Genomic DNA, 23464 nt, shown 5'->3' on the forward strand with positions numbered 1-23464 from the left:
CCACATCTTTTACTAACACCTTAACTACCCCAGAATTAACATTGTTTTTATTATCTTTACCATAAAAAAACTTCCAAAGGTTGGGCTGATAAGAGTACAACTACGATAGGCCTAGTTTAACACGAAACCTACAAAAACGTTAGCCTATGCCTACGTATCAAATGCGTCTACCTTTGATATATTTATATATCTAACCTAAATCTACTTTACCTATGGATAAAATTTTCAATTACTATCATTATATAATACACTCCTATTTCTGATAACTTTACTTTTTGTTAAGTGCAAGAAAACCGGAGTCAATAACCTACTGTAGATGTTGCAACGCCAGTTTTAGTAACCATAAATCAATCAATAAAACACGAAAACACTGACAATTATATTATATTCTTTAGTAACTGCACACAAACACAACATAATCGATAGAATCTTCTATCGTTCATCCATCGACGCTCAACTTACTTAAAAAACTAATCCGCTCTCAGCTTTCCATAAGGCGAAGAAATAATACTTCCTACAGCCGCAACTTAGATTAATAAACTACTAACAACAACCAACGATTCAAGTCACTTCAAACACCACCACTTGCACGTGTAACCAAACATCTGCTGCCGAAACTATTCGTCTGATCTCGACACCTATCATATCCACGACCAGTAGTGGTGACACACACACAAACACTGTATTGGTAAACAAACCAAAAGCGGAGGACGGAGGAGATATACGGAACAAACACAACCCCTATTAACTTTTTAACGATCTCTATATTCGCAACAGGATACAAAGTATTCGTCTGTAAGCTGCGCAACTACGAAAAACATCATCCGTATTTACACTGCTTCAGTTTAAAGAAATTTACATTCCCTCCCATCTGGAGAGCAAATTAAATTCCAACGAACTCAAGACAGGCTCCAATAGGCGCTTGAAGAAGTATCAAATCTCGCGAAATTAAAAATCATTTGAAAACATGATGGGAAGCTAGAGTCACGTGACCCGCCGCCGTGTTCGTAAGGCTGGCCCAGCTCGATCGAGTCCACGTGATGTACGGAGGGTTCACAAACGCAATTACCTCACAGCGCTAAAAGGGAAGAACATCGGATACTTGTTCATACTTAAGCAGTGAAGGAAATGCCAAACAACACCAACGCAGACTATCAAATTAGAACACTGGATAAACAAATACTACGCCGAAGCCAACACCACCACAGCCCATACGGACAACACCACTTCCTTTGCGCCAGCACGAGTTCAATAAACGCGACACGAATTTTTCCTCAATATTCACACAACGTCTCTTATGTGACAACCTCTTTCTCAACAGTAGGAACTACGACGCATTCTTCATTATAAATTATCAACTAGCACGACAAATACAAAGGTGCACTTACTAAATTACGTAAATCAATCAATCAACTTTGGAGAACAGGTACTGGCGATGTAGGCTAACCAAGAACATTTTCGTTAAAAGACACTGTGGCGTAACGCACACTCGGAATAACATTAACCTACATGAGGGCTAGAAACGCACACGTGAAGTTATGGGATTGGAGAACCGCGCCACTTAAATTCCTTTTTATCTTATATTATATATATATATATATATATATATATATATATATATATATATATATATATATATATATATATATATATATACAATTTAAATATTTATGAATTTAAAAGATTAAATGAAAAACATCTCCTTTGCAAACATATAAAACATTTTCATTAAACGTATAAAATAACCTTTAACGTCAAGAAAAAAAGTTCTAAACAATCTTGACAAATCTAACTAGCATAAAAATTGAGATATGATGGCGCAACATGTAAAATAAAAAAAAAATCGACGAATAAAAGGAATGCAACAAAAATTCAAGAAAGAAATCTCTCGAGGCGCTGTGTTGGATCTTACATGGGAATAAATTACTGCCTTCCAGAGAGTTTCGACCAAATGATCCCCTTTCACCAAACCTAATGAAAATGTACATACCTGAGGTCATGTGGTCTATTTTGTTTGCTGAAATCATTCGACCTAATATTTATATAAAAAGCTTTATATTTATATAATATTTATGACATTTATATATAAAAAAGCTTTTCGTACAGAAAACCGCTACTTATTACAACTAATTTATTAACTGAATGGACGTCGCGTGACATCAAGTACTATTGGTTCCTCGTGAAAACTGTACTTGACATTATGCCAAGATAAGTGGTACAGACAATCTAAATCTATACTGTTCAGGACTTAAAAAAAATTAAAAGGAACGCCTATCTGAAGACGACATACCAGCATACTATCAAGAGTATACTGCATGTGCGTGTATATATGTATGTATATATTATATATGTATGTACTGTACACATAATATATATATATATATATATATATATATATATATATATATATATATATATATATATATATGCAAGTACATACAGTATACACTTGATAGTGTACTGGTATTTCGTTTTCTTCATATAGGCGTTGCTTTTAATTTTTTGTTTAGTCCTGAACAGTACAGATCTAGTTATATATATATATATATATATATATATATATGTAAGTATATATATACATTATACATAACAAAAATGTTCCTTAATTTTCTTTTGGGATGAACACGAAATTCATCTGCTCTCAAGTAATTAGGCAAAATTTTTAATTAGATATTATATATTAAACTAATTATGTAAATGCAACCTACAGAGTAAAAAAATCATAACGATAAAACCCTGTAACAACAATGAACGAATCTTGACCTACAGTTCTTTGTCTGAAACTGTTTAACACAAAAGGAAGTAGCTTAAGAGTAGAATGAATCCCTACATTTTCTAGACATTACTTATATAAAAATAATAATTAACAAAAACGTTCCCTCCAAGACCCGAGGATCCCACTCTGTTCCCCAACCAAGGTTAATTACTTGCGAAGTTGGGGAGGGTGCGAGGGAGAGGCCGAAACGTTTCCACCAAGGTTAAAAGCTCAGTTACGTTCGTTTCTCTTTGTATTTCGCGAAACAGGATTCAAAAATCGAACGGACAGACAAAGAAGGGTCACTCTGGGGGGTTTTAATTTCCAATAATGGATGCCAGAGGCATGGGAATAACGTTAACGAAGGTAGAAACGAGTGATTCATTACAAAGCGATATGTTGATCGGATCAAAGCATGCTGGTTGGTGGCCAGGCCGACATGACAATAAAGAGAGCAGTGGGAGAGAGAGAGAGAGAGAAAGAGAGTAGCGGTGGTCCCACGACAGGACTTGTAGCTTTTAGTTAAATTTCGCGCCAACGGCCTAAGCTATGCCAGCTCTCAATTGGCTCTTTTTTTATCAATTTCTCGCCCCGACAGGCTGCTAAGGAAGAAGGGACGGATCTCTTTAGCTTCCCCCGGCGCTGATGACTAACTCGTCCGCAGCATGCAATGAGGAGTAAGAATAGACGTTGAACATGGTCGAACTGACTCTCGGACAAATTGTTTTTCCCCGTCCAGGTGACGGAAACCAATCGGTTATCCGTTTTTCCCACAGACGTACGTTTGAAGTCCTACAGTCGTTTCCGAGAGCGTATGAGAAATCCCATCGATTTCTCGCTGGACTTTCGCCGCCAAAGATACGGCGAGTGACGATGTAGCCTACACGAACGAGAGAAGAAGGCTGGCGAAAGAGAGACGAGGTGGGACATGCAAAAGGGATAATAGGGAATGAGTAACGAATATTTCCACAAAAAGAGAGCGCGGGGAGGGAGAGCTGCTAGGCTGGTTTTAGCGCGCGAAACCCACGACGACGTTCTGCTTGCTTCTGCTGCCTCTTCCCGCCAGTGAAGTTACCCGGGTCTACGACGTTTAGCTTCGAATCGATGATCGCCACTACTCTCCCAAAGCGGATTTCCGGTGAAATAAAATTATTCCTTCATCTATCACCTATGCAACGGCTAATATCGATCTCCTACAGGGTTTTTAGGGTTTTTTTAGGGCTCTAGTAATTTTGATTTGAACCTTCCAAAAGATGGCAAATGAATTCACGGCCACCTACGCCGACCCATTAGAGGCTAAATAACACGGCAAATGGGGTAATGAAACGCACGACACAGTCCTCAATAGTTAAAGATGTTGACAAGAAGCAAGAGCAATAACGCGACTGCAGAAATCCACCCAAAACCATAGCGTGCGACGCCATTTTTCAACAGCGCTTATACCCACCATCACTATCTTCCTCTATTTTGAAGGCCTTTTCTTATTAGAATGCAACTTCCGACCTCACAGATCCACACATTTGCCCATGAATGTTGATATAATCAACAATCCTCGTGTGCAAGACACCACATTTCACATTTATATATATCTAACAAGCCACGATCTAGCGAGCTTACCCGACCAATGTGAAGTTACAAAACCAGGTGTTACTCTTGGCTTATTTTCTCCTATTAGAGACCATCACGGAACGAAATTTTCACTTCCCCATAATCGCTATTTTCTGTAGTTTCAAATGTTCAGTCACTGAAAGCACTAGAAGGGTTTTAACCGCCGATAATTCATCACAATGTCACGACATCACTCACACACAACAAAGGCCAAAGACATATACAAAATGGCTGCCGCGCAGATGCCGAGGTTCAGTTTCTCACTCCTATCCCTCTTTACGGCCCATAAATCGCCATTTTCCTTAATTGAAGCACAGTTATCGTAAAATACACAGTTCCTCTATCGATTACAAAATTCATTTAATAAATGATACATTAATGCAACGATTAAAATCATATATATTCATATAAAATCGCTCCGTTTTCTTTGATGGCTTCAAACCGACCCGTGATTGGCTGGTGGCGGCGACAAGCTGTCAATGCGATGACGTATTTATGACGCATCGATGACGTCACTAATGTCGCATCGTTCATTATGACGTCACCTAATTTTTACACACACGTCTCATTTATCATCATAACTCTCCTTAAGGATCCCCCTTGAAGTGTTTTTTTCCTTCTTCTCCTCTTCTTCTCGTCTCACTATTATCACACCGACGAGTTTGATCTATTGCGTGCGTATGTGTGGCCCATCAGTTTCCACTATTCGTATCGTCTGATACTTTAGAAGTGCACAGTCAACATCAACTGTTCTGTGAATAAAGAGAAAAGGCACAGAGAGAGAGAGAGAGAGAGAGAGAGAGAGAGAGAGAGAGAGAGAGAGAGAGAGCACAAACGGCAAGCGGGCATAAATAGGCGCTCAGCCTAGACTATGATTGTGTACCAGGAATTTACCGCCCAAGGAACATTCCTCACTTTAAGTAGACAAGAGTCGTGTGGACAGCCCGAGTCATCTGGTACACTGTATTACGACCGAATTACTACGTAAACAAAAGACGACCTCAAAGCTTACACTGTTATAGCAGACGTTGCTGATAATTAATTTGTGAATGAAACTGCACAAAACACGTCTACAAAAATTCACGAACACAAACCTAGTTCTCTCTCTCTCTCTCTCTCTCTCTTCAGAAGTGATAGAATTAACAGTTGAAAGGACCTTCTTTACTCCTATGTGCTGATAACACCCTGAAATGGATAATGGTTATAAATAACTAATCGATTAGGTGGGGGAGGGGGGAGGGAATGAGTCACCCGGTAGTAGAAGTGGTAGTGTCGTCTGCCTCTGAGGGCAGCAGACATGCCCCAACAAGATTAGCTGTGATTTGTTATCTGTCGGGTTTATTTATTATTAACCTCATAATAGTTGTTACGGAGTAATGAGCTAAAAATGACCACATTTATACCATGCTACCTAATATTAAAATAATAATCACGATTTTTATCATTGTTGGCGCGCTATCATACCACATGATTAATATGATTAAAATTACTACTACTGTCATTCGGGTAATATTATCAAATAAAATAACAATAATAATAATAATAATAATAATAATTATTATTATTATTATTATTATTATTATTATTATTATCATGCTTTATGAATCATTCAATTAACGTTGAAATTTATTGAAATGTATAATTATTAATTATTATTATTATTATTATTATTATTATTATTATTATTATTATTATTATTATTATTATTATTATGCTTTATGAATCATTCAATTAACGTTGAAATTTATTGAATGTATGTATTATTATTATCATTATTATTATTATTATTATTATTATTATTACAAAAATTTCTGTAAACAAAATTCAGTTTCTATTAACATTCAGGAGAGCCGCAATTAAATAAAAAAAGTTTTATTAACAAAATTAATTGCGATTATGATCATCAAATTAAAGAAAATTACGAAATTGATTTAATAATAATAATAATAATAATAATAATAATAATAATAATAATCTATTATTATTATATACATATAATCTTATAAACGTAGCATTCTAATAATTATGCTTTTTATTACAGATTCATTTTAAATTTCACTAGTCAATTATGTTAACTATAGATCCCAATTATGTAATTATTCCTGTGCAAATTTAATTATTATTAATTATTATTATTATTATTATTATTATTATTATCACTACAAATGTTGCATTAAATAAAGTGACTGATAATAACGACTGGCAACTAACAAGTGTTTCATGAATATTAGCACACAGATATTAACATATCAACACAGTCACTAAAATAATGTTGTATGTAGTCTGCACTTGTACTGTACCAGTACAGACAGATTCGCGAGTGTTTGTAACAACAGTCGTTCTTGTAGTACCGATAATTCACCAGAGGTTGCTCTTCATACTGAATATATATATATATATATATATATATATATATATATATATATATATATATATATATGTGTGTGTGTGTGTGTGTGTGTGTGTGTGTGTGTGTGTGTGTGTATACAGTATATACTGTATATATACATATATATAAAAGCTAAGAAAATTATATGCTCGCTTTCACAAGTTGATATTAAATCGTCAAATAATATTTATTGATCAACATAGCTTATTTATATAATTTAAATATTTATATCATTTTATATCATTTAATATAGCACCAATAAGCTTGCATTTCTGTATGATATAATAAATAAGAGTATCGTCATCTCTTGCGGTTTTAGCAGTACCTTCCTCACCAAAATCACTACCGCTCTCGCACCGCGATGACAAAGTTGAAAAATGATAGGTTTCAGTAGGCCCAGAAAAGCGTTGTGGATGATGGAGAGAGAGAGGGGGAGAGAGTAGTGGGGGGGTAGGAGGAGGAGGAGGGGAGAAACGGGGGGGTCGATAGGAATGCCATAATAACGGCGGCTCCAGCTACGTTGGATCAAATTTCCCTCCATTCAATGTTTTCCCTCTTTGTCTCCCACGCAATCTGTACCCCCTTTTTTTCCAGTCCCTCTAGCCCTCCTTCCCTCCATCCCCTCCTCCCACCCACTCAATCAATCCATCCAACTACCTCTCCCCCACCCTCTCTCTCTCTCTCTCTCTCTCTCTCTCTCTCTCTCTCTCTCTCGTTAATCCTCTTCCTATAACTCTAACTCGCCCTTTTCTCTTTGCAAAGAAAGAGCCCCTTTCGGTTCTGCTCTGGCGGTTTCGTTGGACTCACCCTCCCCTCCCCCCGGGCCAAACCCCCTCCTTCCTTCCCTTTCACACCCCACCACTCCTGCACCTTCACACACCCCGCCAGAAAAGGTTCCTTTAATTTGACTATTATTGATGCAATGCGTTGACATACATACGCACGCATACACACAATTAAGTGAGTGAGAGAGAGAGGGAGAGACAGAGAATAAAACCAAATATTTTCTGTCCAGTGTTGTTCTCTCGTGTGCAGGTAAAAGAGAAAATGAAAATAAAGTGTTGACAGAGAGAGAGAGAGAGAGAGAGAGAGAGAGAGAGAGAGAGAGAGAGAGAATGGTAACAAAAGGGAGCTAAAGATTAAAGATTAAAGATTAAAATAAAAAAAGAAACATCAAAATGATGATATCAAAAGGTGACAGATCAGGACCTCTCGCTAATTAACGGTATCAATAGAGGTCATTTGCATCCAATGGATTTGGGAGTTTTCCTACAAATTGCTCTGTGACGATATTTTCATATAATAATAATAATAATAATAATAATAATAATAATAATAATAATAATAATAATAATAATAATAATAATAATAGAGGCATTTTGCATCCACTGGATTTGGATGTTTTCCTACAAATTGTGTTGTGACAATATTTTTCTTATAATAATAATAATAATAATAATAATAATAATAATAATAATAATAATATCATTGAACAATATGGCCGTCCCGATGCCGTTTAGCTTGTATAATAATAATAACAATAATAATGATTAAAAATCTGATAATTGCACGCGACATTTGCTGTAAAATACTAAAACTGAAATTTAATTTTATTTACACTTCTATAATGCCTGGTAAATACATTTACCTAATGAAAATATACAGTTCCCCTACAGGGAGAGCTCTTCTAATCTGTTTATGTCTCTCGTTAAGCTACTTAAAAAGTCAGTCAAAATCCATATAGATGTCATAAATGTCAAATTTTTACAGATACCTCAAAATAACCCTTCTCAGGCCAGAACCGTCCATTAAATAACGGCTTGGTAACTCTAATGCAGCTCTTAATAAGGTTAATCTTCTGTATCTTACAATTTTTTCTTAATAGTATTCAATCAATTTTGCAAAGGAGTTAAATTGCAATACTCTTTTTATTTACGAATGCGTAAAGTGCTGAGTAATCTCAGACCACAAAATGTGTAAGTTTCAAATAATTTAAGATCTTTCCCTGACACTGTATGAAATAAATAAAATAAGCAATTTAATTTTCCAATATTCACATGAAAACAAGACTGTGTCTTTTTTGTGATAAGGCCAGTGAGGGTTCCCTATTTAAAAGTCGAGAATGCTTGTCACATAAAATATGGTGAAGATTAATGATCATTATAAAGGTCATTGATAACACCACAACCTGTGCATATAATAATAATAATAATAATAATAATAATAATAATAATAATAATAATAATAATAATAATAATAATATAGTAATAATAATGTTTGAAATATGAAGAAAAATAATGAATAGAAAATAATAAACTATTATCACAGAGAATATGGTGAAGATTAAAAATCCTTATAAGGATGATATTGATAAAATCACAACCCCTACCTATAATAATAATAATAATAATAATAATAATAATAATAATAATAATAATAATAATAATAATAATAATAATAATAATAACAGTGACAGAAGCATTAACAATAGTGGTGGAAGATAATAATAATAATAATAATAATAATAATAATAATAATAATAATAATAATAATAATAATAATAATAGAAGTATCACGACATTATCAAGTCGATCACAACTCACAACTGCCAGGCAATAACTCACAACAAAAATCAATACAGAAGTTGCGATTGGGTATATTACATTGAAAACACCTGTTCGAACGCTTGAAAAAATCTGCAAGCAGATGCGTAACCAAGCATTTTTGACTCCACGACTGTTGGTCACAGAACTTTGTAAAATGACTCCTCCTGGTAAATGAGTGAAACATGAACATTTCAGTTTCATAAATTACAGCTTTCGAAGTTTCAGTTTCACTGATTTACAGAAACATCAGTTTCAGTTTCATAAATTATTGCTTTCGAAGTTTCAGTTTCACTGATATACAGAAACATCAGTTTCAGTTTCATAAATTATTGCTTTCGAAGTTTCAGTTTCACTGATTTACAGAAACATCAGTTTCAGTTTCATAAATTATTGCTTTCGAAGTTTCAGTTTCACTCATTTACAGAAACATTAAAGTTTCATTGTCATAAATTACAGCTTTCGAAGTTTCAGTTTCATAGATTACAGATGCATCAAAGTTTCAGAATAAATCGCAGCTTTCGAAGTTTCAGTTTCATATATTACAGAAACTCAAAGTTTCAGTTTCAGACATTACAGAGCTTTCAAAGTTTCCATTCCAGAGATTACAGAAATATCAAAGTTTCAGTTTCAGAGATTTCAAAGTTTCAGTTTCAGAGATTTCAAAGTTTCAGTTTCAGAGATCTCACTAATATCAAGGTTTCAGTTTCAGAGATTACAGAAGCATCAAAGTTTCAGTTTCATAGACTATATAAACATCAAAGTTTCAGTTTCTTAGATTGCAAATATCAAAGTTTCAGTTTCAGATATTACAAAAATATCGAAGTTTCAGTTATTAAAGGAAATATCAAAGTTTCAGTTTCACATATTACAGAGACATAAGAGTTTCTGTTTTACAGATTATAGAAACATCAAAGTATCAGTTTCACAGACAGCATAAATATCAAAGTTTCAGTTTTACAGATTACATAAATATCAGAGATTACAGAACTATCAAAATTTCAGGTTCAGATATTACATAAATATCAGTTGAAGTTTCAGAGATTGCATGAAATATCAAGTTTCAGTTTCATAGATTACAAGAAATATCAAAGTTTCATTTTCGTACATTAAAGAAATATCAAAGCTTCAGTTTCATAGATTACAGAAAATATCAAAGTTTCATGTTCATACATTACAGAACTATAAAATTTTCAGTTTCAGTGATTACAGAAATATAAGAATTTCACTTTCAAAGACTACAGAAATACAAAATTTGCAGTTTCATAGATTACAGAGGCATCAAAGCTTCAGTTTCATAGATTAAAGATATATCAAAGTTTTAGTTTCATGGAATACGGAAAAATCAAAGTTTCATTTTCGTACATTACAGAAATGTCAAAGCCCCGGGTTAATAGATTATAGAGACATCAAAGTTTCAGGTTCTTAGAATACAAAAATATCAGAGTTTCAGTTTCATAGATTACAGAGACATCAAAGTTTCTGTTTCACAGTTACAGAGAAATCAAATTCTAGTTTCATAGTTTAAAGAAATATCAAGGTTTCCTTCTCATGCATTACAGAATTATCAAAGTTTCTGTTTTATAGATTACAGAGCCATCAAAGATACAATTTCACAGATCACAGACGTCACAGCACTAACTTCATAAGCCTGTTGATGGACACTGAGCATCGACACAGATTATGGAGGTCATTTAAGACACATAAATGATATCGAGCTGTCTACGATTTTTCGTAAATCACGTACGAAACTAATCTTATTGATTTGCAACTAAAGTATTATTTGTTTATATTAACTGTACCTACCTATTAGAGTGACATCTAGATTGTATTCTGTCAGTTTTATGTTGGAATAGGAATTGGAATATGAAATTTAAGCCAGAAGTCAAGCGCTGGGACCTATGAGGCCATTCAGCTCAGAAAATAATGTTAAAACCATTGTTAGGAGAGGGTGGAAGGTAAGATGGTAGAAAGAGAACGTGAACGGAAGTATAGTAAAAGAATGAAAGGGACTGCAGCTAAGGGACGAAGGGACGCTGCAAAGAACCTTAAGTAATAATGCCTACAGTGCACCGCGTGAAGTACACTAACGACATTCACCATAAGGGGTTCAATTTTATACTTTAAATCTCAGTATCCTACATTACAGGCTGAGATAATCAGTAGTCACATTTATGTCACCTGCACAGAAATTAAATTTTGAAATTAAAGCATTGATTACCTCTATAAAATCAGAATGTGCACTAGAATCAAAATTACAATTCGAATATGAAAAACACAGGAATCAAAGGCACAAGTAGAAGTATCTCAATGAGCGTTGAGACGCAAATTATCAATACGAATCTTTGGAGGATGCTGATGATGAGTACAAAAAGAAATCATCGACAATAAAAATCATTCTAAAGTTGCTCACTAAGTTAATATAATTATACAGTTCGTTTGCAGATAACAAATGTATATCACTAACATATGTATATTACTGGTATCACTTATACGAACTTATGTAAACAGAAATAATGGAGTGATGATCTGTAACAGCGCTGGGTAAAGCCAGTGTTGGTGACCTTGGGAGGATCCTCTGAGCAGATGGCAATTCGATCACCTGTCTAAAAAGGCTAACACACAAACACACATACACACATGCAAGGGGAGAGAGAGAGAGAGAGAGAGAGAGAGAGAGAGAGAGAGAGAGAGAGAGAAGGTGGTTTATGTTGAAACATACTCAACACAAGCTTTCCACAGAGTCGGAGACACGTGTGCTTTGGGTAATATTTTCAGACGAGGTTTTGAACAAATACAAATTAACTGAATGATCATTTATGTATTACAGTTCATTTTGTACTTCTTTCAACGCATGCTACGTTGCTTTTACAGTGATGATTGTTAATGAATTCTCACAAGGGACGATCACAGGAAAAGAATCAAGTTTGGAAATATGAGCTAATGTTAGCAAATTTGGGAAAACTGCAAATTTAAATTTGTCACCTTAGCACTTGGAAACTGACAAGCTGTAATTAAAACTAACTTTACTGGAGACTGTAAATCGGCGAGGTCTTTAAAACGTGAAGTTGGCATATGTAAGATAATTAAGATAGCATGAGTGTGCAATTCTAATTAGAATAACACAGGTTAATGAAGCATAGAACGAACAGTATTTAGACGCCATTTGCACACTGCAAAAATCAGAGAGTGTAACGGAGGATTTTTTTCAAAAGGAAATGACAGAAACAAATTTAATAAAAAAACATGAAAAAAGCCCCGATGTCTCATCGGCGCAATAGTTTTCTGTACAGCCGCTACAGCGTATAATCAAGGCCACCGAATATAGATCTATCTTTCGGTGGTCTCGGTACAATGCTGTATGAGCCGCGGCCCATGAAACTTTAACCACGGCCCGGAGGTGGCCTATCCTATATCGTTGCCAGAAGTATGATTATGGCTAACTTTAACCTTAAATAAAATAAAAACTACTGAGGCTCCAGGGCTGGAATTTGATATGTTTGATAATTGGAGGGTGGATGATCAACATACCAATTTGCAGCCCTCTAGCCTCAGTAGTTTTTAAGATCTGAGCCCGGACAGAAAAAAAGTGCGGACGAACAGACAAAGCCGGCACAATAGTTTTCTTTTACATAAAACTAATAAAAACTGATGCTGTCGTTGTCCTTTTGGGTTGCCAAGAACGTCTGTAAACAGAGGTAGTTAACAGACTTGGGAACTCAAAAGACAGCATAGGAATCCCAAAACCTGGAAGAGTGGGTGAAATACGAGAATAACTAAAGCAACACCCGGGTTAATAATCTTCGAGTTTCAGTAAATCGAAAAGTTAAGACGTCACTGTAGACACGCAAAATCGACGTTTCTGGTGAATTTAACCAGTAAATTATTCACACCCATACACATACATACATATATATACATATATACATATATATATGTATACATATACTATATATAAATATATATATATGTACGTATTTATATACATATATATGTATAAATATATATATATATATATATATATATATATATATATATATATATAAATGCATATATATATGAATATATATAATATACATATTTATATATATAGTATATATATACATATATATATATATATATATATATATATATATATATATATATATATATATATATATATATATATATATATATATATATATATATGGAAAATCATTGTCTTAAAAGTAGAAGTGAAAGCGAGACAACGAAGGAGTAGGCAAAGAAGGACCGAGACCCAATTACTTCATTTGATAGTTTGCGTTTGATGATCAATTTCGTTCTCAGAAAGATGTCTTCGTTTCAACGGCGTATCAGTTCATCAATTTAGTTTTTATCCCTTGCTCATCCATTCAATAGGCTGATTTATGAAATTTGATATTTACCTTCAACCGGTTATATTTGATTTTCATCAACCAACATCTATAATAATTCAAATAGCTGCCTTGTACTTACAGAAATTATACAGTACACAAAACATGAAGGTTATTTATCCGTTAAATGATATTGTTGTCAAATAAATAACTTAGAAAGTATAGATTAACTAAAGCTCATGGTTTTTTAATATTTCGTATCCAGAAGGTGAACTGATGATTTAATGAAGCAGAATGGACACAGTCGCTCGGGAGAGGGAACGGAAAGAAAAAAAAGAAACATCAAAGAGGAGTTAAGAAAAAGACAGACCCATCTGCTCTTTTTTGCAACCCTTATCGACCTTACTAATAATGAGGTGTAATATCTGTATAAACGCTTATGATTCACAAAAATCCTCTCTGGAGCTTATGTCACTAACACAAATACCTGTCTCACTACTTCTAATCTGCCTTGCGTGCTAATTACCTTCAGATAAGAGGGGCGTTCCTTAATGTCCATTTCATGAAGCGAGTGAGTATCTTAATCTTGTGAATACCTGTAATTGTTATGATCGCTAACCGTCGGTTTCTATTATTAAGTCTCTTTTACCACAATATAGATATTTAATAATAACATTTCGTAAATTTTAAGCATATGACAAGGAGAGTCATGCGCTCCTTTCCAATTAAACAAAAACACGCACACACATTTTGATAGATAGATATTGTTTGGTCAATCCATTTAAATTGAATTTTGCAGCATTTGGCGTAAGAAGTAATTCTAGAAGCTGCAACTCAAATTAAATAATTCACCACATGCCAAGGCAGAAGTCTCATGGAGAAGGAACTACTACAAATTTAGCAGAAGAAACTCGCTCTCTTGAGGCCTAAGAGGTAGCAAAAGATGCAACCTGGACATTGCTGCCCCAAGAATTGCCAAAGGTTTTGAGGACAGATGTATTTTACTTCTAGACAGAAGAGTGCCTATCAAAGGATAGCAGACCCTTTAGTCGGGACAGATAAGCCTCTTCTCCTGATGCAAGTAGCAACCACACTTTTCATTTCTGTGGGATGTCAGGAAAAGAAAATATGAGTATTCTAATGCTTCTGCGTGGTGTAGAGTCAACAAATTGGCAGGAACAAGGTGTTTGCAGCTCCTTACCCTGTACTGATGTTGCAAAACATACCAAGTATATATAAAAAGAATAAAACACTTAAAACTTGGGCTTTGAACGTGCATGGGTATGGTTTAGTGGAAAAAAATGTAAAACTGAAGATTCGTTTCAGATGAGAAAGCTGAACGTTTATTAGATTTTGAAATGGATTCTAATTTGGGTACAAATACAGTTTCATTCTTTGTCCTATGGCGGAAGTATGCGCCTTCTCAGAGCTTTCTAGTTGATAAGATAGGCCTAGAATTTTGATTTTCTTGCAATGTTGACTGAAAATAATATTAGCAACCTCAGCTAAAACAATTCTGACAGAAAAAGATCCCGTAGTGTCAGTCTGTCAAATCATGCTAAGCAAAGATGACAAACCTAATAAAAAAAACTCTCCAGCAATTTCAAAGCGACTGAAAGCAAGCAAATCTAACTTCCGACTGTGACAGACAGATGGCATCGTTGTCTCTGAAACTGACAACAGTCCCGAACGTTGTCAACAATAGGCCGATACCTCAGCGCCTGCACGCAGCGCGATGTTCATCTGAATGAAAAGGATCTGATGCCGGGTAAACTGAAAGGATTAAACACTCAGTAAATAAAGAGCATAGTTGCATGCCCGAATGAAAGGACTAAGCGCTTAGAAAAGTGAAATTTAAAAAAAAAAACAACAGTTCAAAGGGCAGAGCATTTGAAACGGATAGGTGGTACGGCATAAAAGAGAGGCGAGCCAGTGTGTGTGTGAGCCCTCTGTTTTGTGCGGTTGATTTCTATATAAAGAAATGGATCGTACTGTTTCCACGATGAAGTGAGATCACAGATTTCATATTGCGTCATCAGAATACATAGTGTATGACACACGCACACTGGAGTTCATTTTTGTTCCTTTTTTCTAGAATGATAATGTTGAGATGACTTGCTTTGGTATTCTTTAAGTCGTCACTTCTTGTGAAGAATGATACCCTTTATATATATATACATACATTATATATATATATATATATATATATATATATATATATATATATATATATAGAGAGAGAGAGAGAGAGAGAGAGAGAGAGAGAGAGAGAGAGAGAGAGAGAGAGAGAGAGAAACGTTAATGATACAATAAGATCAGACACGGAAATGTGGACTTACTGTATATTAAGAAGTGATTTCACGCCGAAAGCTCTCTCATTTCCATACTTTGTGTTGGATGACATTTCTGGATAATTTTACATACAAATTGTCTGCTCCTGGTTCATCTGAAACTTTCCGCAGAATTTCCAAATCTCTCTCTCTCTCTCTCTCTCTCTCTCTCTCTGTGAACTTCAGTCTAATAAAAGTATAATTAATACTGATCTGAATTTAATTTTCCCTGCATGCAGCTTCTGTTGGGCACGCCAAAAAAATATTAATGAACTCTAGACGCTGACAAATGCCCGAGAGAGGCAGCCAGACTGAATATTTAAAAAAATTCGCAAACACCATACGAAATCTAAGTAAACAGGTTAACTATTAACTCCCGCTTCCGGGAGGGTCTGACTTGCTGACCATACCCATACCCAAGGCCTTGACCATACCCAAAACTCGGACAAAGGACGTCTGCTGAATCACGGGAGCGTTTATAGCTGCTAAGTCTACGGTTTATATTAGGGACAACTTTAGCACAAAGAAAAGATGTTGATTTGGTCACAAAACGCCACAAGGAATGAGTGGAGAACCTTACGACAGGTTTGCCGAGGACATGTCTGAATCCTTTTACTTAAGAAGACTGAATTAACTTAAAATTTTATCCAGGGTACAGCTGTAACGTCTAACCGAGACGGTAACTGAATTATGAATTGCTGAACTCAGCCTTCACCTGAATGGTTACAACGTCTGCTATGTAGTACAACCTTTCGTACAAGACGAATTACTAAATGGTTGTCTAAAACCGTTAAAAAGGACAGCTGACTAATTGCGAGAGTTATTAGGACGGCTTTTAAACCTCTAACAAAAACAAACAAACAAAACGAAGTCGTTGACAAGGGTTGCATTAGAGACGTATGAAACTCTTAGATTACTGATTACAAAAGTTATTTCCACGGCTTTTAAACTTTTAACAACAAAAAACAAATAAAACGAAGTCGCTGACAAGGGTTACATTAGTGACGTATGAAACCCTTAGATTACAAGATCAGATTAATAACTGCAAGAGTTATTTGCATGGCTTTTAACCCTTAACAAAAACAAACAAACAAAACAAAGTCGTTGACAAGGGTTACATTAGTGATATATGAAACCCTTAGATTACAAGATTAGATTACTAATCACAAGAGCCACTTGGGCGGCTTTTAAACGTTTAACAAAAACAAACACGAAGTCGCTGAAAAGGGTTACATTAGCGAAATATGAAACCCTTAGATTACAAGACTGGATTACTAATCACAAGAGTTATTTCGACGGGTTTTGAACCTTTAACAAAAACAAACAAACAAAACGAAGGCGTTGACAAGGGTTACATTAGCGAAGTATGAAACCCTTAGATTACAAGATTAGATTAATAATTATAAGTTATCTGGACGGCTTTTAAACCCTTCACAAAAACAAACACACAAGCACAAAGTCGCTGAAAAGGATGACTTCGTGTTTGGGTGTTTGTTTTTGTTAAGGGTTTAGAAGCCGTCCAAATAACTTGTAATTATTAATCTAATCTTGTAATCTAAGGGTTACATACTTCGCCGGAGTGAATGCGAGAGAATACAAATCAAAAGGAAAATATGAAACGACGTGGCAAAAAACCATTTGTTACTTAGTGACAAGTCAAGGTCTTTGTTCCTCAAGTTTACTCGGTTTTTATTCCTCAAGTCTGTAAGGTCTTTCTTCTTTAATCTTGCGGAAGCAGATAATGGATGTGGCTACGAGAAGGCTTAACAGAAATCGGATTAACCTTAGGGGAAGATAAGACGGCTGAGATATAAGACAGCGATGAAGATAAAGATATGACCCGGCAGTTTATGAATTATAATAGGAAAGGTGGACTGACGTCCTTTACAAAGCAACAGAAAATGCCTTTGATTTAATTCTTTACAAGACAGAACATCAATTATATTATCTTATAGAATTTCACTTCCTTTATCCGAAAGTACTCACTCCACTAGCACTAGAAAAGAGTTGGCTTACTTCCTTGCAAAATAGCATATACAGTACTTACATTATCTTATTGATTTTTCATTTTCTTTATTTCAAGAGTACTTACCCCACCATCACTAGAGAAGAGGAAGCCTCTACTGAAAACTATAGTTAATAAAATAAAAGCAACAGAAACACGACAACAGGAGAAAAAAACCTCTGATTGACTGCCTCACAAAACAGCATATCACTTACACTATCTTATGTATACTTTGCACTGCATTTCAGAGTGCTTACTCCACCATCACTATAAACATAGAGAAGAGGAAACCCCTAATTAAAACTATAATTAATAAAACAAAGGAAACAAGAAGTTCGCTACAGCGCGTTGACAAAACAAAGAGGACGCCTGCTATGAAAACACAGAGTCTGCGTTGTATTGTGCAGAAATATCTAAGAGACAATGCAAGGAACAGGACTTTACTTTACCTGTCATGTCCTTGACTCCAGGGTGGTGGACACTAATTATTTATGCATGCCTGAACTTTTGCTGTGTTAGTGTATAAATATATAAGTATAAGTATACAGTATGTATATATATATATATACTGTATATATATACACATACATATACATGTGTATATATATAATATATACACATATAGATATATATATATATATATATTTATTTGATATATATATATATATACATTTTATACAGATCTTTAGATGTATACTTCCACCCTCTTAAAAATACCTTGCGTTTGCTTGCAAATGAGTTTACCCTGTTCACCGTCGTTCCTTAATATATTTCCTACAAGCACAATAAGTATCATAAGGCATTACATGATACTGCTGTCAGGTTCAGTTGTGATTAAATACAAACCGTTATATATACAAATAAACAAGATTTTACTTAAGATCCATAATTCTTCAAGCCGAAAATCCCAGAGTAATTCCTCACTTCAAAGCTTTTACTCGTGCTTACAAAAGAAGAAGAAGAAGAAGAAGAAGAAGAAGAAGAAGAGAGAGAGAGAGAGAGAGAGAGAGAGAGAGAGAGAGAGAGAGAGAGAGAGAGAGAGAACGGGTGTTTCTACCTGGCTGGCAGTAAGCGTTCGTAGTTGTCCAAATATGACAAGGTGAATGTCTAAATAGGAAGTCTAACGATACGTCCTAAGGTCGATGCAGTTCTGGCGTGAAGCCGAAGAGCAGAAGTCCAAGAAGGAAATGATTATCATGAAGAAGAAAATGATGTTTCAAATGAAGATGATGATGATAATAAGAGTCGGTATAAGAATGATAAAGGAAATGATAATAAAGGAGCAACTTTTCAAACAGATTCTTACGTAAAGAGGAACTCCATTGGATTCACTATAATGTCAAGAGACTCTTTTTTACACCTCATTCACTTCTTCCTCCTCCTCCTCCTCCTCTCTCTCTATCTCTCCTGTCTTGGCATTAGCACTTAATCATTCCACACAAAAACACACACACACACACACGTTTTATATATACATATATATATATATATATATATATATATATATATATATATATATATATATATATATAGAGAGAGAGAGAGAGAGAGAGAGAGAGAGAGAGAGAGAGAGAGAGAGCTATTACTTTACTTTCACAAAGGACCCCAATAATACGGAAGGTTCAAAAGAGGAAACTTTATTTCCAAGCTTTCAGAGGCTAGTCTGCCTCCATCTTCAAGGAGCCAAATAATAAAAAAACACATGTCAGACGTATATATAAGCACGAGCTCGTAAGCGGCTTACTTCTTATGTCAGACATGTACAGTATATATATATATATATATATATATATATATATATATATATATATATATATATAATATATATATATATATATATATATATATATATATATATATATATAATATATATATATAGCAAAACCATCAACGGCTTTCTTCTCCTACTACTACCCTGTGACCTGGGTCAAGGTCAAGGATGCCCCGTGGTCGCCGCCTCCTCTGTGACCTTCAGGCGTTAATGACCACCCCTTCTGAACCTTCCGTATTATCTAGGTCCCCTGTGAAAGTAATACCTCAATACATGGTGATATAAAAATATATATATACTGTATATATATGTATATGTATATATATATATATATATATATATATATATATATATATATATATATATATAATATATATATATATATATATATATACATCTAATTTAAAATGTTCATGTATCCAGCTTGGTGGTGTACTGTCCTCAGTCCAATAATCAGCGGTGGTTCGAATCCTACTTGGGATGGAACATTTCATTCATTTTATTTCCTTCGAGTTCCAGGGCTTTCAGCGGACAGCGTAATTATATTTAAAAATATTGGAAAACAGAAAGATCAGGTCACTGTGACTGCCGCAAAGCATATAACTGGTGAGTGTAACAAGTATATTCTAATGCTTTTTAGTTTTCTGTAATAGAAAACTATTGTGTTGGCTTTGTCTGTCCGTCCTCACTTTCTTCAGACGGCACTTTTTCTGTCCGCCCTAAGATCTTTAAAACTACTGAGGTTAGCGGGCTGCAAATTGGTATGTTGATCATCCACCCTCCAATCATCAAACATAACAAATTGCAACCCTCTTGTCTCAGTAGTTTTGATTTCATTTAAAGTTAAAGTTAGCCATAATCGTGCTTCTGGCAGCCACAGGGCCGTGGTTAAAGTTTCATGGGCCGCGGCTCATACAGCATTATACTGAAAACACAGGGAGATAGATCTATTTTCGGTGGCCTTGATTATGCGCTGTAGCGGCTGTAGAGAAAACTCGATTGCGCCGAAGAAACTTCGGCGAATTTTTACTTGTTTATGATCAAACATACATAAGAAACCACATACGAACTTATTAATGCAAGTAAAACACTAATATCCAGACGTGAACACGCGCACGCAAGACAATAAAGTTATAAAAGGAAACGATGTCTGGTAAAAGCCAAAAATAGAAACAACAATCAGCAAGAGATTAAACAAGAAAAGTTAACGGCGCACTAAGAGGCAGAACGAAATAACAAAGGCAAACAGCTCTCTCTCTCTCTCTCTCTCTCTCTCTCTCTCTCTCTCCGCATTAACCTAAATTATTTTAAGGACTATAACAAGAGGAGTCCCGAAGGGTCAATAGGATCCGAAGGCGGGATTAGACTGTGTGTGCGTTTGTGTGCGTGTGTGCGAGCGCGTGTAAGCGTTTGTATGTTTATGAGAGAGTGAGCGGAGGAGGATACAAAGGACCCGGACGGTGGCTTACAGCTCTCTCTCTCTCTCTCTCTCTCTCTCTCTCTCTCTCTTCACCCAATACTTACAACACCCATGCGTCTGCTTATTAGCTACACTTCTTTAACTTGTATGAAGCTGCTTGCTTACTTTACCGTACGCTATTTCTCTTTCCAGGGGATGGAACTGGAAGGTGATACCCTTGCAGGTTTCCAGGCAGACCTTTTTTTTTATGGAATGACGTTGCTGGCCCTACACCCTGGCCCCCATAGACGCTGAAGGGTGCTTAAGTGCTATCTTACAAAACTGCTAACGTAACTGTCAGAGAACTGTCTCAGTCACCCGTTTGATTAATTCATTATATTATACCTAAAGAAAGAAAAACGTAAATTGGGTCTTAATTTTATTCTTTTAGGTCTTACATTGAAATTAGGGGGATACTTTTAAACGAGGCTTTGCTTTCATGTTCTAAATTAAGACCGCCCTGGGCTGCTGGAACGGGCTTTTGGTCTTGGAACGCTCTGTAAAGCCCGGCTGAAGATGACTACGTTCTCTGGATTATCCCCCGCTGATAAGTAGACTAATCATTCTCTCTCTCTCTCTCTCTCTCTCTCTCTCTCTCTCTCTCTCTCTCTCTCTCTCTGTCTCTGTCTCTCTCTCTCTCTCTCTCTAATGTAGCAGTAATAGAGCTATACGATAATGATAAATATTCCATGACATTAAATATCATTAGATAAAAAATAAAAATAAAAAGTAATTACCTCGACAAGGCAAACTCCAATTCCACATGGATAGGATCCTTCATAGGATACTCATCTGATATCCTATATCCCTCCCTCTCATTTCGAGCCCTTTGGTATAATAGCTTCCTCCGCAAGCTGAATAAATGTTCCACTATATAACAGATAAACAGAAGAGAAAGAGAAAGCGCACGCAACGTGTCGTATTTAGCAGCAAACAATAACTATAATTCGGACATTCAAATCCGGGTCTCTCATCCATGGCGCATGCGTCAATGGAATCTCCATTTATTGCATCTACCATCTGGAATTCGGGTGTCTGATTTTGTAACCAGATTCTTCACCTATGAGATTATCTACACGTGTATGCGTGAGTATTTTGTCTCTCTCTCTCTCTCTCTCTCTCTCTCTCTCTCTCTGTGACATCACTGCTTTCGATAACCTATACAAATAATGACAGCATCCGCACTGGGAAGACCCCAGTCGACGTAATTCCCCATCACTGGCGCGCTGGATCTTATCTACAAGTAATCTTCGTGTAACCTCTGTGTGTGTGTGTGTGTGTGTGTGTGTGTGTGTGTGTGTGGAATAACTCTCACCTTCCTCAGTCAACTGATTTCCTGTATGAGGGCGCTGTTTACGGATGGTGAAAAGAATGAAGTAAATAATAATGGAAACTAAAGATAATAGATTCTTCGTGAATGACATCACCTAGGAAGGTCTGGGCCTTCGTGATTTGAATGACAAATAAAGAGAGGTTTGCAGAGGAGCAAAGGTTGAGACAAACGCACATACTTATATTATATATATATATATATATATATATATATATATATATATATATATATATATATATATATATATATATATATATATATATATATATATATATATATATATATATATATATATATAATTTCTTACTCTATCTTACCATCAAACTCTTATTTTCTTCTGAAAATTCTATTCTTGAATCACACGAACTCTTGTCAATATATATATATATATATATATATATATATATATATATATATAATATATATATATATATATATATATATATATATATATTATATATATATATATATATATATATATATATATATATATATATATATATATATATATATATACAGCATATGTGTGTGTGTGTATTTAACATTTCTTTGCCGAGACAATGTATAATAAAATCAAAGTGGATCTTATCACTGACATGATATTTTGTTATTTTCAGCTCAGAGATACAGAATCTAGCCTTATTCTTATTGGTAACGCAAGAGCTTAAAATAAGTAAATCAAGTAGTTTTCGTCCCTTTATATATTTTATTTTCTCTTAATCTAAGCAAAAATATTAAACAGACCCTATTTATATAAGTGGCAATAGTTTAGGAAGTAAGAAGTACCGAGAAAATAAAAAGTTTATAGAGATATGTAGTTCAACAGGAAAACATTAGGTGTGGCAAGAATTTGTTTGGGAAGGGTTTGAAGACAGCA

At 35.0% G+C, this 23464-nt stretch overlaps 1 protein-coding gene across 15 annotated transcripts in view; it reads right to left on the reverse strand.

The window, feature by feature from the left end:
- LOC136855399 (uncharacterized) overlaps positions 1-4599 on the reverse strand; it is a 61971-nt gene extending 57372 nt beyond the window's left edge. For 6 of the 15 annotated variants that reach the window (XM_067132492.1, XM_067132456.1, XM_067132475.1 and 3 more), the window contains exon 1: positions 4373-4599. The gene's annotated coding sequence lies outside the window, so the exon portion shown is untranslated. Of the gene's footprint in view, positions 1-462; positions 943-4372 lie in introns of those variants that run through there. The other 9 variants (XM_067132483.1, XM_067132448.1, XM_067132429.1 and 6 more) reach the window with 4 other exon arrangements.
- Positions 4600-23464: the final 18865 nt, after the last annotated feature.

The sequence above is a fragment of the Macrobrachium rosenbergii genome, chromosome 3 (genome assembly GCF_040412425.1).
Source record: "Macrobrachium rosenbergii isolate ZJJX-2024 chromosome 3, ASM4041242v1, whole genome shotgun sequence".
NCBI lineage: Eukaryota > Metazoa > Arthropoda > Malacostraca > Decapoda > Palaemonidae > Macrobrachium > Macrobrachium rosenbergii.